We start from the raw sequence: 6281 nt of genomic DNA, 5'->3' as shown, positions 1-6281 counted from the left end.
GAAGGATTCTTGATATATGGGTGTGCCAAAGTCTTGAATGAGGCACGGCAAAGAAAAGAAAAAAAAAACAGAGAGAGAAAGAAAAGAAAAAAAAAAGAAAATTTCGTGGAAAATAAAAAGAAAAAAAAAAAAAGTTGTGAAAAGTATGAAAAGGAGTTGAAAGAGCATAAAATGAGCTCTAAGTTGTTGGTTATTGAAGAAAGGGTCCAAAACGTTGCATTTGACCCTAAGTATGCACGTGTATTCCCCTTTGTGTTTAAAGTTATTTTCTGCACTCTAAAGTGAATTCTAAGTATCAAGTTCATTGCTTTGCTTACTATTGTTTTAAGAACGTTTGTTTTATCCTTACCTTTCTTTGTTAGCCAATACCCCTAGCCCCGTTACAACCCTTGACTTTAATCTTGAGTGTTGTTATGTGTTTCAATTTGTGGAGTTTAAAATTGGTACGAGCATATGGTGTCACTGGTTCTCGCATCTAAGTAGTAGCATTCCATTCATGAGATCATATCTAAACATGTTATTAACTCCGAAAAGTGCTTTCTTTGTCATACATATATGTGAGCATTCGTTTTCATATTTACATCTATCTTCTCACATATAACTAGTATAGGGTGTGTAGTCAGAAAATCTGTTGAAAATTGAGTGCATATCTAGTAAGGAATTGAGGAAATTCTCTAAGGCATGTTACTACATTCAAAATCATGTTTTAATTGGTTATTTGTGAAGTAATGAGTAGTGACCATGATTAAGTAAATGCTTAAGCGTAAAGATGGCTAAAATCTGTGAGAATGATGATTTTTAACATGTCATGTGCATTGGAAATCCCTGAGGCGATTGTTGGAAGGTGTAGGTTGTGTTTTACTCGTTTTACTTCGTTTATTTACTTTGTTTCATTTTGTTTTGCTCGAGGACTAGCAAAAGCTAAGTGTGGGGGAATTTGATAGGAGCATATTTACGCACCTTAGTTTAGCTTGTTTTTGTGCATTTATAGTGTTTTTCCTTAGTAAAGTAGTCTTTTAAGCTAGTTCTATGTGTTTTCAGGTTTTAAGGGCAAAGTACGCAAAAGGATGCATTTTGGAGCCTTTTGGAGCAAATTAGAGCTTGGAATGGACATCATATGCTTGGAGCCAAGAGGATGGACGAAATTGAAGACTTGAAGATGATGATTCCTACTTGAGCAAGGTTTCCTAGTTGAAGTAGGAAAGTCCCTAAATGGAAGATGGGTTTCCTAGTTGAATTAGGATTCCTAGTTAAGATGGGTTTCCTAGTTGAATTAGGATTCCTAGGAGAATGAAGATTCCTACTCAAATAAGGTTTCCTACTTGATAAAGGAAAGTCAAAATCCATATGGTCTCAAGTGAAGCAACAAAGAAGCTTTCCAAGTCCAAGAAGGAGAAGAATTCCAAGATGAAGAAGGATGAGCTTTCCTAATCCTAATGCACAAGGTTTTCAGCCACAAAGAGGAGTCCTAAACACTTTAGGACACCTTATCCTAATCCTATAGGGATGCCATGCACTTTACCTTATCTTGGAGGGTTTCTAGAAGCCTTAGATGTCCTATCCTATCTTTGCCGTGGGTTTTATCCAAATCCCCTTAGTTTTTAGGCTTTCTAGAAGCCCTAATATTATCCCTACAAAGGTGCTGCACCCTTATCTCTTTTTCCCTACAAATTTGGCCCTTAAAACATGATTCTAGGAACCTTATCTTATCTCCTACAAAAGTGGCGCCCCAAATCCTTCTAGAAAGCTGATTTCCCTTGCCTTGCAAGGCATTCTAGAAGCCTTATCACCTTATCTCCTTACCTGCCACACCTAGGAAGCATTATCCCTTTCTATTTCTGATTTCTAAGCCTATTTCCTTGTGGATTTGGGTTATTCAAGTCCATATCTGATTACCCTAGGGTTTTAAGTGCCTATATATACTCATATTAACCCCTAGATCAGATCACCACCTCTCATACACATTCATTAATTCCAGAAATTCGTCCAACCCTCTCCACACCCTTGCCGCAGCCACCAAACACCTTTCTCCTTAGTTTTAAGCTTTGCCGCACCATCCCCTTCCCCTAAACACTACTACATCCCTCCATAACCATGCATCCATACACCTAAGGCCCTAAACCTGTCCCTAGACCCTTGCCGCACCAAGGAGGAGGAGAAGGAAGCTCGGAAGTTCATGCAATTCAAGTTCGCGTCGCTGGAATTTCTAGGTGTTTCTTTTCCTTTGATTTCAATGTTTAAATTTATTTCTCTTTGTTTTGTGCGTATGAGGAACTAAACCCCCCCTTGGCTAGGGGGGGATTCGAAACCATGAACATACTTGCTATATGAATTGATTACTTCTAATTGCGTTTCATAAGTTGTGAATTCAATTTACTTATCTATGTGAATTACATTGATTTGTGTGTGTTGGTTGAGAGTGCACGCTTAATTATCATGCATAAATTGGATGCTAGGATATAAGGAAATTTCACCTAATCGTTATGGAATTATATTCACAAGTAGTAAAGGTTGATGATCTCAATCGCGTTAAGTAAATTATTGGCATAAGTTTCATGCAATCATAGTAACAAGTGCTTCGTCAATGCTTATGGTTTTCATAGAACTTAATGATTCTTGCTTGTATCTCTATTATGCAATCATGTAGGGGACTTGTGGGGAATGTTTTGGGTTGTCGTATGCAATCATCCAATTCAATAACGTTAGGAAAATCTGAAGGTTAATTTAAGCGAACCTAATTAACTTGGGGCGTTGAGAATTCATGAGTTATTGAAAAGCAATTGGAAATCGTTTTATATGCAAGTATAACATGTGTGGAGATGAACCCCTTAGCTAGCTTCCCATCCATTCAATTCCATCAAATTCGTTTTACAATCTGTTCTAATTTAAAAAGTTTGTTTTGTTTTTAAATTCGTCCAAAACCAATCCCCCTTTACTTTGTTGAGTCATAGTAGTTAGAAATCACTTTAGTTTGTGTTTTTAAGTGTCTTAGGTCAAAGTAAAACCAATTTTCGTCCAAAGTTGTGTCTAGTGTTCAAAACTGCCCAGATTGTGTTTTTAAGGCAGTTTTGAGTGTTTTGGTGCTGTTTTGAGTCTTTTGGTTTGTTTTGGTGTTTTAAAGTTTAGTTTTGCATTATTTGAGTCTAGTATAGTGTTTTAAACTTGTTTTTACGTATTTGAATCAGTTTCCAAGTGATTAACAATCCCTCCTAATCCCCGGTCCAGAACGATCCCTACTTACATTCTTCACTACAATTGATAAAAAGAGGGTTTAATTTGTGTGCGTATAATTCTCGCATCAGTAGGGGACGGCAAGGGTTGATTTTGGGCAGAAAGTATGAAGAATGGTGAAGTATGGATGTGTTAGAAGGAGGGGATGAATTTCTGGCGTGAATGGTGAATGAATGAATGTTTTGTGGCTGCAACAAGGAGGTTTATTAATAGGATTTCAGGAATTAAAACCCTAGGTTATTTAGGTAATCAGAAATTAAGTCAAAGACTCTAGAAAAAGGAAAGAATCATCCCCCTTGCACGGCAAGGAAGAGGAAGGGTCAAAGGAAGTGCATGGCAAAGCTTGCATGAAATAAGTAAGTGATTAATTCCCTAAATCGATTCTAAGAATCAGGAATTAAGTTAAATCCCTTTAGAATAGGTAATTGAAATCAAGAATTAAGGGAAAAAGGCTAAGTCTTGCGGCACAAGGGAGGAAAAGAAGGGGAAAGTGCCAAACTTGCAGATTTTGGGAGAAAAGGAATGTATAGGTTCGGCTAAGGCTTTTAAGAAAGGGATTGTGACATAATCTTGCAGATTTTGGGAGAGAAGAGGAAGGTAAGGTGCGGCACATGTCTAGGGCTTCTAGAACATGTGATTTAGGCAACCACATTATTTGGAAACTGATGCGTGATTTATACGCACACAAATTAAACCCTCTTTTTGTCGATTTGTAGTATAAGTATAAGTAGGGATCGTTCTGGACCGGGGATTAGGAGGGATTGCAAATCTCTTGATAACTGACTCAAAAACGTAAAATAAAGTTTAAAACACTAAACTAGACTCAAAGAATGCAAAATTAAAGTTTAAAACACTAAGACAAACCAAAAACTCAAAATGCTTTAAAAACACAAACTAAATTGAATTCTAACTAAAATGAACATTAAAGCAAAAGGGGGATTGAGGTTTTTACGAAAATTGAAATAACGAAACAAGTTAATAAACTAGACAGAATGTAAAGATGAAATTTATGGATGAATGCTAGCTAAGGGGTTCATCTCCATACATGTTACACTTGCATACAAGATTGATTCTCAGTTGGTCTTTCGATAAATTATGAAACTCAACGCCCCGGGTTAATTAGGTCCGCTTAAATTAACCTTCAAGTTCTCCTTAAGTTAATGAATTGGATGGGTTAGCGCAACGCAATTCACCACATTCTCCAAAAGTCCTTTACGTGAAAAGCACAATAAAGATACAATCAAAGATCATTAAGCATTATGAAAACTATAAGTGTTGACGAGGCATTCGTTACTATGATGAGCATGAAACTCGTGCCAAGAATTCATTTAACGCGATTGTTTATAAGCAACCTCCACTACTTGTGAATATAAGTTCATAACGATTAGGTGAAACTCACTTATATTCTAGCGTCATATTCATGCATGAAAATTAAGCGCGCATTCTTAATAAACATTCATAAATAAGTTATCAATCAAACGGTTAAACAAATTGAAATCAAAACTTATGAAATTCCAACGAAAGGTAATCAATTCGTAATGCAAGTATAAACATAGTTTCGAATCACCCCCTAGCTAAAGGGGGGTTTATTTCCTCATAACTTTGAAATTAAAGAAACACCTAAACATTCCAACAACTCAAACTTGAATTGTATGAACGTTTAGGCACTCTTCTCTTCCATTCCTCATACGTACGAAACAAAGAGAATTGAATTTAAACTTTGAAATCAAAGAAACACCTAAACATTCCAACAACTCAAACTTGAATTGTATGAACGTTTAGGCCCTCTTATCTTCCTCGTTGTTGTAGCACAAGGTCTAAGGTGAGGTTTGGGGGATTATGGAAATGGTAGAGGAGTGGTGTTGTGAAGTGTTGGAATGGTGTTTGGAATGGTGTTTGGTTTGTTGCTTGGTGTTTGTGACTGAAATGTGTATTGAAGAGTGAATGAATTTTGAGGAGTGTTGGATGCTTATTTATAGGTGAAATGGGGGGGAACATAATAGCTAGGAGGTTGGTGGAAATCTGAAATGGTGATGGGAGATGCATGTGGCTGATTTATGCATGTGATTAAAGGGTGGAAGTGCATGTACTTTGACAGAAATGAAAGGGAACCCACGGCATGGATGGTTTTCTGGAATGATGGCAGGTTGTGTATGTGTTTGGGAAGATAATAAATGTATGATGGTGGCTAAATGATTAAAGGGAATGAATGGGAGTGACACTAGGTTGGTTATGCATGTGGAATGTGGCTGAATTGTTGGTGAAATGATGAAATGGAATGCTGAAAAGGTAGGGAACTCATGGCAAGGATGTTTGTTTGTGTGAAGTGTGTGTGAATGCATGTGAAGATGCTAATAAATAATGCATGTAGGGTTAGGAAATAAAATCATAACTTAAAGGGAGATGATTAAAGGGTGTTGAAAGGTTTGAAATGCATGTGTAATGGCTGAAATTGTGAAGAATGAAAGCTGGAAAATAAAAGGGAAAGTTGGAAAGGCATTGAAAGCCCACGGCAAAGGGGTTTTTGGTGGTGTAAATGCATGTGAATGCATGGCATTTGAAGTGATTGTTGTTTGGAAATGAATGTGATGCATGTGAGTTAGAAATGTGGCTGAAATGATGAGAGACAAAGTGGAAGAATGTGGTTGAAATGGTTGAGGAAGGCACGGCAAGGGATTAGGGGGAGCATGTGCTTGTAGGGTTGATATGTTTGAAGATGCATGTGTTGAATTGGTGGTTGAATGATGAAAGAATAAGTGAATGATTATGATAAGTGATAAGTGAATGATTATGATAAGTGTATGATATGATAAATGAATGCTTTAAGTGTTTAAAATAGGGAACAAAGCCCTTCCTTGCATGGCAAGGAAGGGAGACACAAGGAAACACACGACAATGTCCTAAGGTCGCAAGGAATGTTGTTTTTTGTGTTCTAAAATGCGTAGGAGTCTTCAATGATGCTTAAACATGAGGTCTTTTAGGATTTAACTTTCCTACTTCAAGTCTTTAATTTCGTCCATCCTCTTGGCTCCAAGCATATGATATCCATT

The sequence above is a fragment of the Pyrus communis genome, chromosome 9 (assembly GCF_963583255.1).
Source record: "Pyrus communis chromosome 9, drPyrComm1.1, whole genome shotgun sequence".
Classification (NCBI taxonomy): domain Eukaryota; kingdom Viridiplantae; phylum Streptophyta; class Magnoliopsida; order Rosales; family Rosaceae; genus Pyrus; species Pyrus communis.
Note: the sequence above shows the minus strand (reverse complement) of the source record.